Below are 16,186 nucleotides of genomic sequence, written 5' to 3'. Positions count from 1 at the left end.
AAAGAAAGAAAGAAAGAAAGAAAGAAAGAAAGAAAGAAAGAAAGAAAAAGAAAAGAACCCTGCTAAGCAGGAGCTGAGGGAGATGGGGTGGCAGAGAGAATTTTAATGAAAGAAATCAAATGATTTAGGAATATAAATCAGCTGACGATAAGGGGGTAATTTTTGGCACCTGAGGCAACTGCTATGGACCCACACCCGTGATATCTCTTGCTTTATTTCTGTCTTTACACTGCTAAGCTATGTTTTCTTTCTTTCCTGCAGCTTGTCTTGTGGCATATCCTTAAATGGCATCAAGGTTTTCTCATAGCTGCCTACTGTAGCCCATCACTGCCTTGGGAGCCAGCAAACCAAGAAGCAAAGGATAGTAATGAGTCCTTTACATAACACTGCAGTATTTGCTGTTCCCAACAGCTCTGTTCCTTGCTAAGGCAGTGTGGGGAGCAATTACCACTACCCATATAAAGTCTGACTGCCTTAATCATTCTTGGAAAAACAATTTCAGTACTCATTAGAGCCAAAAGAGTTCCCCCTTTTCCAAAGGGATTTCTGAAATGGGAACACTGAAGTAGAATCTGACAGAGCAGAAAAGCAGGGGGAGTTCAGAGGGATGAGAAAGCAAGAAAAAGAGTTTTGTTTCGATTGTGTCTTTGGGTATGAAAGAGCCCCATTTTGATCCAGGTTGTTTTTTGTTTTGTTTTGTTTTGTTTTTGACCATTATGATAGAGATAGTCACTTGAAAATACTGAGATTGCTTCCTATGTGTGTAACCAAATGATAAATTAATAGCCCAGCTCTTTGAAGAGAGACACCAAAGTCAGCTTGATCTTCTTTTGTGATTATCCTTTGGGAGCCATGGGGACAGGGCAAAGGAATCTTCTATGGCTATCCATGTTAGGGTAGCATGGATGAGGCCAGAGATAGCCTGACCTCAAGGACCAGATGGGTCAGGAAGGATTCCTAACTGATCATGGAGAAGAACATGATCACCCACCCTGTATTACTGCTGGTATGGGTAGGGCACATGGGGCTCCAACTTCAGAGGCATATGCCTGAGACCCAGTCCCACCAAGCAAAGAGTGAGGGGAAAAAACAGTGACCCTTTGATTTAAAGAAAGGCAAGTTCCAGGCACAGTGTATTCGTACTACTAGATTTTTCTCTAACTCAGCCACTCTGGCAGCCCTGCCATATCTTGGAAAAATGTTGTGCGTGTGTGTATGAGTGTACTTAAAAAGTAGATTCACTCAAGACACTTATGATGGAGACATCCAAGACCTAGACGTAGAATAGTATAATCATTGTTTAGCACAACACTGAGGAAGAGGGACGTCTTTCCTGCCCCCTTAACTTCCCTCACTGTCACTCACACACACACACACACACACACACACACACACACACACACACACACACACAACTGTAACGGATATCAAGGGAACTTTTGCTAGGCCAGAGAAGGAAATGAAACACTTTGGGCAACCCTGTCTAACAAGCAGTGTATCAGTTACCATATGGCAGTTACACGTATACAAGAAAGAACACAGGATTTGGTGAATTTGGAGTTTTATATTCCTTTCTTTCTTTTCTTTGAGGAACTAGGATCAAGTTAGCTCCCTAGGGTTCATGGACTTATCTCAGGACTGGGGCAACTGAAGGAGGGAAAAACAGTATTCCTATAAATAGCTTGATGGAGTCACAGTGTAATTTAACCTGAACACTAAAAAAAAGCATGATCCTATTTTGTATCCCTCACTGGTGATTTTCATCTATTGTTTCTTAATATAAACACATTTTAGAGCTTGAGGAGACTTTGAAGGGAAGAATGCAAAGATGAAGGGAAAGAAAATAACATTTATTGAGCATATTCTGTGTCCTAGGTACTCTGGTAAGCTTTCTAGAGATGTTCGTGTATTCAATACTCGCAAATTTCTGTAAGATTTAGGGTTGGGTCTTATTTACGAACAAAGAGTTAAGGCATAGGAGATGGTAAGTGATTTGCCTTAAGTCACATAATTACTGGAAGGTAGATTTGGGATGTGAACTAGCAGAGCAGTGCCTTCTCTTTAAAGATGGGCAAAATGAGCTGGAAGGGGATGAAGGGAAAGGCGAGCTGAATGCAAAACCAAAACTAGAACTCGGATTTTCTCACTCCCAGCAAGTGTTCTTTCCAGCCCAGTCTCCCTTGACACTGTTAAATGCCTAGGAAAACTGAAAGTAGGCAAGTATGGAAGAGAAATAAGAAGGGGAAAAATTAAGAAAATAAGAAAATTGCACTTGCCTCAAGTATCCAAGATTGTGACTCCTTTTTTTTTCTTCCCTCTACATAGTTACATAATCTAAGCAAAAGAACTTCAAGAATTTTCAGTCACAACTGTAATGTCCCTGGTAATGTTTTTATGTAGCTTTTATTTTTTTCCCCTGCATTCCTTCTATCACCTGTTGGGTATTATTAGATTTTACACACTATTTGACATGAAACTTGGCCCCTGATGAAACGATGCTATTTTGGATTCTTGTGAAAGCCTACAAGACTGGAAATAGATTTATCATGCCATACCTCCTTACCTTACTTGAAGAAATCTGCATGAATACACTGTAACTTTGCTCTTGAGACTGGAGATTTTTTTTAAGGGATACATAGATAATAAAAGATAATGCTATTTTATCTTTCCATCTTTTAGCATATGGAAGCATATATGAGCAAAGATTGTTTTAAGAGGACAAAGATTTGAAATGATTGTTTCTTAATGAATTGATTCATTTAGTAACTGGTAATATTTTGCCTTATGGACAACTCAAATCTCATAACATCTTGTTTTCTCTTTATGTTTGTAATTAGGAAAGTCTGAGATTAATTTGCAGTCTTCTTGGGTAAATGTAATAATCTAATGACCTGCATTCTTTATTACTTATTTGTTCCTCTGGTCTTGACTTACATATTTTACCCTTACTTTCTCATCCTCTGTTTTAAAAAATATTTTTGTTATTTTTTAAAATTAATTACATTTATTTCCCTTTTTTCAAATCCTTTCAAAAAATGGAGGGCTATAGGGCACCTGGGTGGCTCCGTTGGTTAAGCGACTGCCTTTGGCTCAGGTCATGATCCTGGAGTCCCGGGGTTGAGTCCGCATCGGGCTCCCTGCTCAGCAGGGAGTCTGCTTCTCCCTCTGACCCTCCCCCCCATGCTCTCTCTCTATCTCATTCTCTCTCTCAAATAAATAAATAAAACCTTAAAAAAAATGGAGGGCTATAGGTAGAGAACTAGTTAGCAAGCAAGCAAACTACACTTACTCGATGGCATCATTTCAATAAGAGACTTTTAATTTTAATTTTTTATTTAAATTCAATTGTTAACATATGATGCATTATCAGTTTCAGAGGTAGAAGTCAGTGATTCATCAGTCTTATATAATACCCAGTGCTCATTACCTCACATGCCCTCCTTAATGCCCATCACCTAGTCACCCCATCACTTCACTCCCTTCCCCTCCAGCAACCCTCAGTTTGTTTCCTATGATTAAGAATCTTTTATGGTTTGTCTTCCTCTCTGGTTTCATCTTTTATTTTTTCCTCCCTTCCCCTATGATCCTCTGTTTTGTTTCTTAAATTCCACATATGAATGAGATCATATGATAATTGTCTTTCTCTGAATGACTTATTTTGCTTAGCATAATACCCTCTAGTTCCGTCCACATCATTGCAAATAGCAAGATTTCATTTTTTTTTTTTTGATGGCTGAGTAGTATTCTATTTTATATATACACCACATCTTCTTTATCCATTCATCTGTCAGTGGACATCTGGGCTTTTTCCATAGTTTGGCTATTGTGGACATTGCTGCTATAAACATCGGGGTGCATGTACCCCTTCGGATCACTACATTTGTATCTTTGGGGTAAATACCCAGTAGTGCAATTGCTGGGTTGTAGGGTAGCTCTATTTTCAACTTTTTGAGAAAACTCCATACTGTTTTCCAGAGTGGCTGCACCAGCTTGCATTCTCACCAACAGTGTAAGAGGGTTCTCCTTAAGAGATAGTTTCTTTTTTTACAGTTTAAAAGGAGAAATTTCTTAAAGGGATTTAAAATTTCGTCCTGTTCGGCATGGCTCCTAATACTTATAAAACACCACCCGCTTTCTGTTTTAAAACAAGAATGATAAATCGGGTTAGGTTGGTGGAACTGAGCAACAATGCATGTGTGATATATTGCTGTCATGTTCACAGAGTATAAATTTTACATTGTGGTTGAAACCAACATATGTACTCTAATGCAGATGTGGCTATTCAGTTTGACTTAGTATTTCACTGCATATGCTGATCAGTTCTCTTATGTTTCTCATTTTATTAGTGGCTTTTGATCACCTTGATTTGGGTTTTCTTTTGAAATGGTGATTAAAAGATATTTGAAACATTTTGCAGTGACTTTTGTAAGTAGCCTAACAAATGTTATTAAGCAAATATTAAAATTAACTCATAAAATCTGAGTTGTATAGGATAATCTATAAAATAAAACCCTACTAATTTAGGAGCTCAGTTATTGGAATCATTTAAGAGTTGTTTTATCTCTTTCATTACTATTCTTTCAAAAAACAGACTGAAGACAAATCCTAAGAGAAGAAATAGGTCAGCTTTGAGAGGTCTTACAATATTTTCAAGATACTCATCTGACTCTGGCTCTTACAGTAAAATATGCCCAATTCTAACTTCATCCTTTCTAATATTAAGCAAAAAGTTGTAAGACAACTCTAGTCTCAGATTTATAATTATACCATCTAAAAGGAACCTTAGTGCTAGTGCTAATCATATCTAAAACCCTAATATTAATGCTAAGCCTCGTTAAAGCCTCTCATACTAGATTAACATTTACTCCCATGATAAAGCTAAATCCTAACCTTCTCTTAACTTTACCTTAATACTAGCATCATCACAAAATCCAGAAAAGAAGTAAGTTTCAACTCACATAAATTCAGACTGCTGGTGTGTTCTCTGGGTCAGTTCATTGAGAACAATTTCAAAGCTCAGGAGGAAAGAGTTCTGAAATTTATTAGTAATGTCTACCCTGATCTGTGAGGCAGGAATTGCAATGTGGATGCCAAGCATTTACCATGCCTGGTAATACTAACTCTTGCCCTGGTCTGGCCTTAGCTCCCTGAAGGAAGGATGGCCAGATCTGCATGGCTGGCTGATCCTAAGGGACAAAAGAAGAGTTCCCTGCTTTTATCTTAATTATAATAAAGAGATGGGGCTTGAGTTCCTTCCTAAGGGTTTTTTTCCTAGAGGGGACTGCAGGAATCCTTTAGGGAGGAAAATAATAGGTTTTTGTTTTTAATTTTGAGGAACATAGATTTAAAAAAAATTTTTATTTTACAGTTTGTCAGAATGAGTCCTTCATTCCCTAAAAATGAAAATTCCAACAAAGAGTTGGAATTTAAAATCTCAGTACTACATTCTAATAAGAAGTGACCAATTTCCAGAGAGACCACCCAATGATCATTCTGCTACCAAAGGAATAAATTGTCCCATTTTATTTCTCTAGGACTTTTATTTAATATATCCAACGTGCTTAATCTCTGCCGATTGTTAATTTGACACAATCAATGGTATATTTCATAAGATATAAGTATCATCCTTACAGTGCAATCAATGTTTCTGAGCACATGGGGCATGATCTTCAAATAATGGTTGGAAAAAGTGTATTTTTAATTGGTTTTATTAAAAATTTTGAATATAGACAAAACTAGAAAGAACAGAATGATGAACTCCCAGATACTCTCGACCAGCTTCAACAATTATCAATCTATGGCTAACCTTGTTTAACCAATTACATACCCATCTGTAGATCTGACTCAAATTTTAGATATCATTTTGTTATATGTACGTATTTCTATAAGTTAGTGACTTGATTTTTTTAATCAACTTTGAGATATATTCAAATACCATAAATTCACTAATTTAAAATGTACAATTCAGTGCTTTTTAGTGTGTTCGCTGAGTTGTTCTAGAATCACCACCATAATTTTAGAACATTTCCATCACTCCCAAAAGAAACCTAAGACATTTAGTCACTCTTCATTTTACTTCTACCCTCCAGCCAGAGGCAACAACTCACCTAGTATTTTTCAGTATAGATTTATCTATTCTGCACATTTTATACCAGAGGAATTATAATATTTGGTCTTTGTGTTATTTTAACTTAGTATAATGTTCTTAAGGCTCATCCCTGTTTATCAAGTATCCGTACTTCCTTTTTTTTTTTTTTACAAATCAAATAATGTCTCATTGTATGGATAGATCACATTTGGCTTATTCATTCACCATTTGATGGACATTTGGGTTGTTTTCATTTTTTGGCTATTAGAAATAATGCTGCTGTGAATATTCATGAGTGCATTTTTGTGTGGACTGATATTCTCATTTTTCTTGGATGTACAATTAAGAGTAAAAATGGATAGTATGGCAATGCTGTTAAAAAAAAAAAGGTTAAGGGGTGCCTGGGTGGCTCAGTTAGTTGTTTCTGCCTGCACTGGGCTCCCTGCTCAGCAGGGAGTCTGTTTCTCCCTCTCCCTCCCCCCACTCAAATAAATAAATAAAATCGTAAAAAAAAAAAAAAGGTTAAAAACCTTTTGAAGAACGTATCAAACTGTTCCAAACTGGCTGCACCATTATACTTCCTCACCAGCAATATATGTAGGTTCCAATTTCTCCACATGTTCACCAACACTTATTATTGCGCTTTTTTTATTATAGCTGTCCTAGTGGGTGTGAATTACTATGATTTTTGTTTACATTTCCCAAATGACTAATGACCTTGAACATTATTTCATGTGCTTGTTGTCTTTGTACATCTTCCTTTGAGAAATGTCTATACTATTCTTTGCTCATTTAAAATTCAGTTACTTGTCTTTATATTATTGAATAGTAAGAGTGGTTTATGTATTATGGATACAATTCCCTTATTGCATATGATTGGCAAGTATTTTCTCTTATTCTATGGATGGTATTTTCACTGTCCTGATGCTATTATTTCTGAACAGTTTTTTTTTTTAATTTTAATGAAGTCTATCTATGTATACCTTTGTTTCTTGTGTTTTGGGTAACGTATCTACCTAACCATTTCCAAATGTGAAGCAAAGATTATTTATTCCTATGTTTCCTTAGAAGAGTTTTACAGGTTAGATATTTGTTCTCCAGTGAATTTTTTGACACTCTTGTCAAAATTAATTGCCCATAAATGTAAAGGTTCATTTCTGGACCTTAATTTTTATTTCATTGATCTATATATCTCTCTTTATGTTAGAACCACACTGTCTTGATTAGTGTAGCTTTGTAGTAGTTTTTGAAATCAGGATGTGTGGGTCCTCCTTTATTATAATTTTTTAACATTGTTTGGCTATTCTGAGTCCCTTATATTTCATACAATAATTTGTATGATCAGCTTGATAATTTCTAAAAGAAAGAAAAAAAGAAAGAAAGGCAGCTGGTATTTTAATAGGCATTATGTTGAATTTGTAGATGATTTAGGGAGTATTGCCAACCTAACAATATTAAGTTTTCCAGTCAGTGACATAGGATGTTATTCCATTTATTTAGCTCTTCTTTAATTCCTTGAAGATTTTATTTATTTGAGAGCGAGAGAGAGAGTACTTGCATACAAGTGGAGGGGGCAGAGGGAGAGAGAGAAACAGACTCCCTACTGAGCAGGGAGTCCTGTGCAGGGCTGGATCCCAAGACCCCGGGATCATAACCTGAGCCAAAGGCAGACACTTAACCCACTGAGCCACCCAGGTGCCCCTTCTTTAATTTCTTTCAATGTTTTGTAGTTTTCTTTTTTACAAATCTTGCACTGCATTTGTTAAATTTATTACAAAGTATTTTATTTTACTGATGCCCTGAAAATACAGTTGTTTTCTGTATTTCATTTTCAGGTTGCCTGCTAGTATATAGAAATGCAATTGATTTTTCTATATTGGTTTTGTATCCTACAACCTAGATGAAGTCAAAATTTTTTTGGTGGATTCCTTATAATTTTTTATTATTTGTTCCTTTCTTTCCAATATCAATGCTTTTTTGTTTTTCTTGTCTACTTGGCTTTTCTAGAACCACCAGTACAATATTGCAAAAAAGTGGCAAGAACATTCATCGTTGTCTTGTTCCTGATCTTAGCAGGAATGCATCAAGTCCTTATTCAGTATAATCTTGGCTGCTGGTTTTTTGTAGATGCCCTTTACCAGGTTGAGAAAGTTAACTCCTAATCTTAGTTTGTTGAGTTCTTTTTTTATCATAAAAGAATGAATGTTAAGTGCTATGATAAAATCAGATGATCATGTGGCTTGGGTTCTCCATTCTATTAATATGGTATATTACATTAATTGATTTTCAGAATTAAATCAACCTTGAATTTCTGGGTTAAATCCCACTTGCTCATGGTATTTCTGTAAGGTAGATTATCATGTCCCCATTTCCATTCCTAATTTTGATTACCCCCCTCCGTTTTTGCTACAGGTGTGTCTATTTTGTTGATATTTTCAAAGAACAAACTTCTAGTTTCGTTGATTTTTTTCAAGTTTTCGATTTCATGTATTTTTGTTTTGTTATTTTTTTCTGCTTACTTCGGGTTTACTTTTCTCTTGATTTTTTGGTTTCTTCTTCAGTTGGAAAGTTAGGTTATTTGTTGGAGATCAGTCTTCATTTTTATCATAGTTATTTGCAGTTACTAATTTCCCCTTCTAACACTGCTTTAGCCACATTCCATGTATTTTGCTCTATTGTCTCAGTCTTTGAGAATGAACGACAGGGAATATCTTATTCAAATATCTTTGAATAATGAAAGATAGGAAAAGAAAATAACCCAGCAGATAAATTATTCAATCTTACTCCTCAATAGATCAAGGACTTTGACACTCAGTGATACCATATAATGTGTTTTAGATAGATCAAGGACTTTGACACTCAGTGATACCATATAATGTGTTTTAGAAACGAGAGTGACTGAAAAACTGAGGTATAGTTGCGTTTGCTTGAGAACTGGGGCCATCAAGAAGCTTATGTTCTAGGGACACCTGGGTGGCTCAGTCAGTTAAGCATCTGCCTTTGGCTCAGGTCATGAACCCAGGGTCCTGGGATGGAGCCCCACATCAGGCTCCCTGTTCAGTGGGGAGTCTGCTTCTCTCTCTCCCTTAGCCCTTCCCTCTGCCCCCTGTTCGTGCTCTCTCTCTCTGTTGCTCTGCTGTCTCTTTCTATCAAAAATAAATAAATAAATAAATAAAATTAATCTTTAAAAAGAAAGAGGGTCATGTCCTTATATTTGTTTTCCTTCTCTGATTTCTCTTTATTCCTACTCTTGTTACACTAGTTCCCTCTGATAAAATATCCTGCAAGTGCTTCCTCAGGATTTGCATTATGGGAGATCCAGGCTAAGATGTACATAGAAAGCACAATTAATACATCTGCTAACAGTCCTTAAGTGTTGTGGCCATTATCTGTGTGGGAAATTGGAACATCATCTTAGATTTCCAAATTTTATTCAACATCCAAATCCAATCAGAAACCTAGGAATATTTACTCTGTCATCTTAGTATAGCTGATATCTGTGTTCTCTTCTACATCCCTACAAATTCTACCTCAGTTTATTTTTCTCTCTTGTTTCATCTTTTTTCTTTTTCTTTTTTTTTTTTTTAAATTAAGTAGGCTCTATGCCCAACGTGGGGCTTGAACTCATGGCCCCAAGACCAAAATTTGCATGCTTTACTAACTGAGCCAGTTAGGCGCCCCTCTCTTGTACATCTTAACTGGACAGTTGTATTACTTTTCTAATCAGGGTCCTGCCTCCAGTCCTAGCCTGTTCAAACTTTGGTAAAATGGTCTTTCACATTATCTTACTTCGTATCTCTCAATAACTTCCTATCCTTTGAGATACATTTTAAATTAGAAGGGAGTTGTATCATATATGCATTTACAAATTAAATAACTTTGATTTTGATGAAAGAGAAAAATTTAAAAAGTAATTAGTGATGTAAGAGTAAAAGGAGGACAGATCATCAGAGTATGTCCAATGTCCATCATCTGTCTCGGATATTTATACCAACACATTACTGAACAGGGTTGGATGGATAAAAGCCACATATACCATACTTTATGAGCAATTTATGGGATTTTAAGAGCAATGCTGGCTATATGTTATTCTTAAAATCAACTCATGAGGTGACACAGGTACTCACTTTAGCTGAAAATACTTACTCATAAGTGATCCTATCTCTCCATGCTCATCTCTTCCTGTTTCCCTAATTTGTACTGTAATCTCCAGTCATTCAGAACTACCTGTATTTCTTTAAATGTCACACACATGCCATAAACATTCACAAATTTTTGCTTTTGCACTTACTGTTCTTTGCTTAACAACATTCTCCATGAATTTACATGGTCTACCCCTATTTGCCCTTTAAGACTTAGCTTAAATATCAAACTCCAAACATGACTTTTCTCTCCCCCTTATTTTTTTTCCAGTGTAGTTATCATATACTGTTACATTTGTTTCAGGTGTACAATATAGTAATCCAACAACTCTATGTATTACTCAGTGCTTATCAACATAAGTGCACTCTTAATCCCCTTCACCTGCTCCCCTTATTCTGAGATTGGTTCTTTCTTTTGTGATCCCTTAGGGCTATGTGGATAACTCTCTCATCACACACCATATACTCATCTCTGTCTTCAAACTGTAAGCTTCCTGAAGGCATGGCCTCTGTCCCATCTGCCTCTGTGTTCCCTGAGTTTAAGAAAATAGTTGGCAAATAGAATCACTAAACTGTTTATTGAATTAAATTGGTCCTTAGTTATAAACCATACATTGTTATAGAAAATCAACTCCAGTTACTATTGTAAAATTGCAGGCCTAAAGCATATAAAATGAAGATGCATTTGTGGTGATTAGATAAAATAGATAAATCTGTAAATATATACCCCAAAGTAAATATATACCCCAAGCTTTCTTGTCTCATTTCTCATGGCTTTAAAAGAGATGGTTGCTTAAACAGTAGAGCACAACATAATAGAGAAATGTTCCACTTTCTGGATTCCATTTGTGCTTTGGTAGTTGAAGATAAACCACCGGAAAAAATGGTGGTAATGATAATAAAATCATTGAGCCTAAAATTACTTGGGTCTATGATTGCAAAAGCCATGGGGCCTTTTCCTCCAATAGCACAAGTTAACAAAAGATGCTCTGATATGCTGCATAGTTTACCTTGGAGTGTTTTCAAAAGTCTACCTAAAGAAACTCTCATGATGACTGAAGTATAAAGGTTTTAAAAGAAATGATAGGCAGATTTTAATGATTAATATAATTTTCATACTGAAGTCTATGTCCTCTGACTTCAAAATTATAGCACATTTTATACACCATTATGCAGTGGTGCAGGATCAGAGAATACTTTTACAATAAGCATATCATCTTATGGTTTACATTTTTTATTCTCTTTAAGTACTACTATGGGATATAAAAATGCACTGTAGTCCCTTTATAGCTATATAAATATTGTGGGTTAAACTGTCCAAATGGTGTATGTCTCAGCTTCTTGATATGAAATGTATGCTTGTTTATTCCTATAGAATTTAGAGGGAGGTAAATATTAACTCAATTTTATTGTTACAGATAACAACAAATACATTTTTTATTCAAACTGAGATTGTTTTAAGAAAACATTTTCCCCTTGTGGATTAAAAGAAAAAAAATACTTAAACAGAATATCTGCAATTATATAACTATAAGTTAAAATTCATATGTTGCAAAAAGACGTGCTCAAAATTTAAGGAAATGTTTAGACATAGCTTGACTAGAAATTAAGAAGGAACTTTTCTCATTTAATTAATTTGGGACTACTGCATTAAAAATAATATACAGCAGCAAAATTTACTTCTCCAGTTGTACTTTATATTTTTATATTCAGATATATATGTATATTCATTCCAGAGATTTTCATCTTTATATCTGTAACTAAATATCATATATATACCATATATCATATCTGTGTGTGTATTAGAGCTAAGAATATATTTTGCAGGACTATAAAGAATGGGCTGCCAGAGCCAGTGGGATGGTGAAGCATCAGAGAGAGGATCAATTTTTGAAGCATTATTAGAGGTAATTTGCAGAGAACAAGAATGGGCAATGCTGTTTGGAACTGAGTTTTGCTTTCGGAACAAGTTTTCTCTACCTCCGAGTAGAATTGTCCATAAACTCAAGACCATTAGGTACAGCTTTGGGAGTGAGTGGATTTTTTATATTAACTATGAAAGGTGTTAGTTCTACTTCAGTGTTGATATGGGTGAAAATGGAGGGGACTGATACATCAGCCCTTAGGGTTGACTCTTCACATTTTTAGTTAACACCCCTTGAAGGCATATACTCTGTGCCAGCCATTCATTTCTTGGCAAGGAGAACACATTGGTGAGGTGGACACCATCGTAGAACCCAAGAGGATTCTGGCCTGAACCTGACTCTGGACACTTATAAATTTACAGATGAAAAGAAGAATGAAAAAAACTAACAAAGCCATAAGCACAATGTACCCTAGGTACATATAGTTGTCATACATCCTAATTTTGGCATGCCTCTTAATTCTCAAAAAAATAAATAAATAAAAATTAAAGCCTGGTTTTATTACATGATTTGATTTGGAGGTCCTGAATCAAATTGAATATGAATATATACAAAATTATGAGTCATTTGTCACATATCAAAGTACATTGTAGAAAGAGTATAGACATTGGTGTTAGACATTGGTGAATCCAAGTATCTCTAAGTTTGTGATTATTTACGTGAATTTAGGAAATTATTTCACCTATCAGTTTCCTCACCTACAAAGTAAACATGATGTAAGCTTTGCAAGTGGTTAGGATTAGACATTTAAAGTAGCTAATACAAGGCTTAGCACCACCTAGTCAGCATTTGGTAAACAGGAGTTATTGCAGATCTTTTAATAAGCAAGCGTACGTTGTGAATTTCAAAGAGGTGTTGTAGTTTATAGCATTTACCAAACTTATTTAAAGAATATGAATTAAAACTTCAAAAGGAGTGACATTAGCAAGTTGGCAGAAGAAGTAGCCCTTCGTCTCACAAACACACCAATTCAGCCAAAACTCATGGATAAATTCTTTGTGAGAACTCAGAAACCAACTCAAAGGCTCCTGCACCCCAGGAGAATGCAAAACAAGACGCACCAAATATAGGAGAGATTCAAAACAACCTCTCACTGGAGATTTTGCTCCAGGCATTGCACCATAGCAACAGGAAGAAGGTGCAAGATTTGTGTATGGAAAACTACAAAACATTGATGAAGGAAATGAAAGAAGACAAAAACAAGTAAAAAGATATACTGTGTTCATGAATTGGAAGATGTAATATTGTTAAAATATCCATACTACCCAAAGTGATCTATAGATTCAGTGTAATCTCTACCAAATTCTAATGTCCTTTTTTTTTTTTTACAGAGATAGAACAACAACAAAAAACAATTCTACAATTCATATGTGCCGCAGAAAAACAAAAACAGACAAATCAATCTTGGAAAAGGAATACAAAACTGGAGAAGTTGCTCTTCCTCAAAGCTACAGTAATCAAAACAGTATGATACTGGCATAAAGACAGACAGATCAGTAGAACAGCAAAGAGAGTCCAGAGATAAATGCACACATACACAATCATCTGATCTTCAACAAGTGTGTGAAAGATACACAATGGGGAATAGGTAGTCTCTTCAACAAATTGAGACAGGAAAACTGAAGGACTCCATAAAAACCTGCTTTTTGCTCCTTTTCCTGCTTCTATGCTTGCTAGGATGTGCACCCCTACTTTACACATGCCTCAGAATGCACATAGTGTATGTCCTCCTTGTAAGGGGCAAGGAGGTAATGATTTATTTAGAAAAGATAACATCTAAGGACAGACCAAGTGAGAATGACGGGACAAAGTGTAGTCCATACCACCAGAGCTCGACATCTTGATGCCAAACCCTCTCGCTCCAAGGAATAACACCTGGGCCCTCGTCTTTGTTCTAACCGGTTCCTGGATGCCTGAGTAGACATATACACCAGACTACAATCCTCAATAAAAGCATCCAGACCCTGAACAAAGCCAAGACTCCCTCCTTTCCTTTCTGAGTCTCCCAGATATTCTGTCTGTACCCGCACTCTCTCTACACCTTCAATAAACTCTGCTTACACCTCCTACTGGCTCATGTTTGATTTCTATCCTGCACACAGCCAGGGACCCTCTTGGCCCCCTTTGGGTGCTTGGACCCAGCCTGCTGGCATCAAAATGATGTTGGTAAAATTGGACATCCACACATGAAAGAAAGAATGAAACTGGACCCTTATCTTACACCATACACAAAAATTAACTGAAAATGAATTAAATTCTTAAATGTAAGACCTCAAACCACAAAACTATTAGAAGAAAACATAGGGGAAAACCTCAGGGCATTGGACTTGGCAGTGATTTCATGGATCTCACACCAAAAGTACAGGTGTCAAAACAAACAAACAAAAAGTGGGACTACATCAAACCAAAAAGCTTCTGCACAGCCCAAGGAACCAATCAACAGAGTAAAAAGGCAACCTACAAAATATGAGAAAATATTTCATACCATGTATTTGATAAGAGGCTAATCTCCAAAATATACAAGGAGTTCTTGCAACTCAATAGCCAAAAACTAAAAATAAAAAACAAAAATAACAAAAACTAATAAACCAATTTAAAAATGGGCTAAGAACTTGAAGACATTTCTCCAAAGAAAACACACAAGTGGGAAATAGATATATTTTTTAAAAAATGCTAAACATCACTATCATCAGGGAAATGCAAATCAAAATCAGAAAATCACCTCACACCTATCAGGATGACTTTTTTTTTTAAGATTTATTTATTTATTTGAGGGAGAGAGCACACAAGCAGGAGGGGCAGAGGGACAGGGACAGAGAATCCCAAGTGGACTCCATGCTGAGGACAGAGCCCGTTGTGAGGCTCGACCTCATGACCCTGAGATCATGACCTGAGCTGAAACCAAGAGTCAGAGGCTTAACCAATGGAGCCACCCAGGCACCCCCAGTATGGCTATATCAAAGAACAAAAGACAAGTGTCGGTAGGTATATGAAGAAATTGGAACACGTGCTCAGTGTTGGGAATGCAAAATCATGCAGCTACTCTGGAAAACAGAATGAAGGTTCCTTGAAAAGTTAAAATAGAACTAAAATATGATTCAGAAATTTCACTTCTGGGTATTTATCTAAAACAATTGAAATCAGGGGTGCCTGGCTGGCTTAGTTGGAAGAGCATGTGACTCTTGATCTTGGGGTTGTGAGTTCAAGCTCCACATTGGGTGTAGAGATTACTAAAAAATAAAAAATAAAATTAAAAAAATGAAATAATTGAAATCAGGATCTTGAAGAGATATTAGCACTCTTATGTTTATCGCAGCATGATCCACAACAGCCAAGATGTAAAAACACATAAAGGGCAGATGAATAAAGAAAATGTGGTATATGCATACAATGGAACACTATTCAGTTTTTTAAAAAGAACCAGTTCTGCAATATGCAACAAAATGAATGAAACTTGAAGACATTATGTTAAGTGAAATAAGCCAGTCACAGAAAGACAAATACTTCATGGTTCCACTTTTATGAAGAATCTAAAATAGTCAAATTCATAGAATCAAAGAATGGGATGGTACTTGCCAGGGGCTAGGATTAGGGAAAAATAAGGAGTTATTAATCAACAGGCATGAAGATTCAGAAAAGTAAAATGAATAAGCTCTAGATTGCTGTACAACATTTTTCCTGTAGTCAATAATTTAGTATATACTTTAAAATTTGTTAAGAGGGCAAATCTTATGTTGAGTGACGTTATCATAATTAAAATTTAGAATTAACATTTAAGAAGAGAAACACTAATTATGTATGTATCAAGTCCATCATAATTAGATTAAAAACTAAATTTCTAGTTATTTAATTTTCAATAAACCTGCCAAAATTATTCTTAAAAAAATTTAAGGCAGAGTATATAAAGAATTGCGAGGACTTACCTGCTAAAATGTATGTAATGAAAAAGAGAGGCACCCCATGTAATGAGAACTAATTTTAATTATCTTTAGAAAAAACATGAACAAAGTGGAAAAGAAGTCTGTAGGATG

General features: G+C 35.7%; 1 long non-coding RNA gene across 1 annotated transcript in view; it reads left to right on the top strand.

The window, feature by feature from the left end:
* LOC141370999 (uncharacterized) overlaps positions 1-14,083 on the top strand; it is a 19,698-nt gene extending 5,615 nt beyond the window's left edge. The window contains exons 2-3 of the long non-coding RNA XR_012375580.1: positions 12,058-12,137; positions 13,487-14,083. This is a non-coding gene — a long non-coding RNA (uncharacterized lncRNA). The remainder of the gene's footprint in view (positions 1-12,057; positions 12,138-13,486) is intronic.
* Positions 14,084-16,186: the final 2,103 nt, after the last annotated feature.

The sequence above is a fragment of the Callorhinus ursinus genome, unplaced genomic scaffold (genome assembly GCF_003265705.2).
Source record: "Callorhinus ursinus isolate GAN/ISIS: 27379988/994484 unplaced genomic scaffold, GSC_fseal_2.0 scaffold52, whole genome shotgun sequence".
NCBI lineage: Eukaryota > Metazoa > Chordata > Mammalia > Carnivora > Otariidae > Callorhinus > Callorhinus ursinus.
The sequence above is the reverse complement of the archived record's forward strand: the minus strand, read 5'-3'. Positions and strand labels throughout refer to the sequence as shown.